Below are 611 nucleotides of genomic sequence, written 5' to 3'. Positions count from 1 at the left end.
GGAATTCAGTATCACGACAGAAGGTGGAGGCATTGGTGCCGAGGGGTGAGTGTTATCCTGGTGAGGTGGGAGCATTCGATTCTTTTGCTCTGGGAAAAAGCTCGGCTCATTTTTGTTGATGGGAGTCTGGGGCACAGAATTCTTTGGGATTCCCACTAGATGATTCTGATTAGAATGGTNATCTCTTTTGTTTGTCTAAAATAACAAAAAGATGGGGGTGGGAGGAGAGAGAATGAATAGGTTTGTGTTTCCTAATGTTAATGTTTCAAACAGATGTCCTAAGTAGACTAGCATATAGGGTTCTTTAAAATTCTCATGCTGCCATATAATTTCATACTTTTCATGTGCTATGTAAGAAAAAAAAAATCAATAACACTATTGAAAGAGCCTCTTGGAATGAGCTGTGTGATTAACGTTTGTCTACTCCCTGCCCTATCCTTAAACATACTCATTGGGAGAAAGTTTTAAATTACATCACTTAAGAATTTTATTAGCAAAATAACTTCTTTTAGGTCAGATGAGCTTAACTGTTACATTCCGTATCGTGAGGAACAACTTCAGCTTAGTGATCACTGGAATTGTAATNCCTTTGTGCCACATTATACCATGAA

This window comes from Crocuta crocuta, unplaced genomic scaffold (assembly GCF_008692635.1).
Source record: "Crocuta crocuta isolate KB4526 unplaced genomic scaffold, BGI_CrCroc_1.0 scaffold695, whole genome shotgun sequence".
NCBI lineage: Eukaryota > Metazoa > Chordata > Mammalia > Carnivora > Hyaenidae > Crocuta > Crocuta crocuta.
This window is presented reverse-complemented; position numbering follows the sequence as displayed.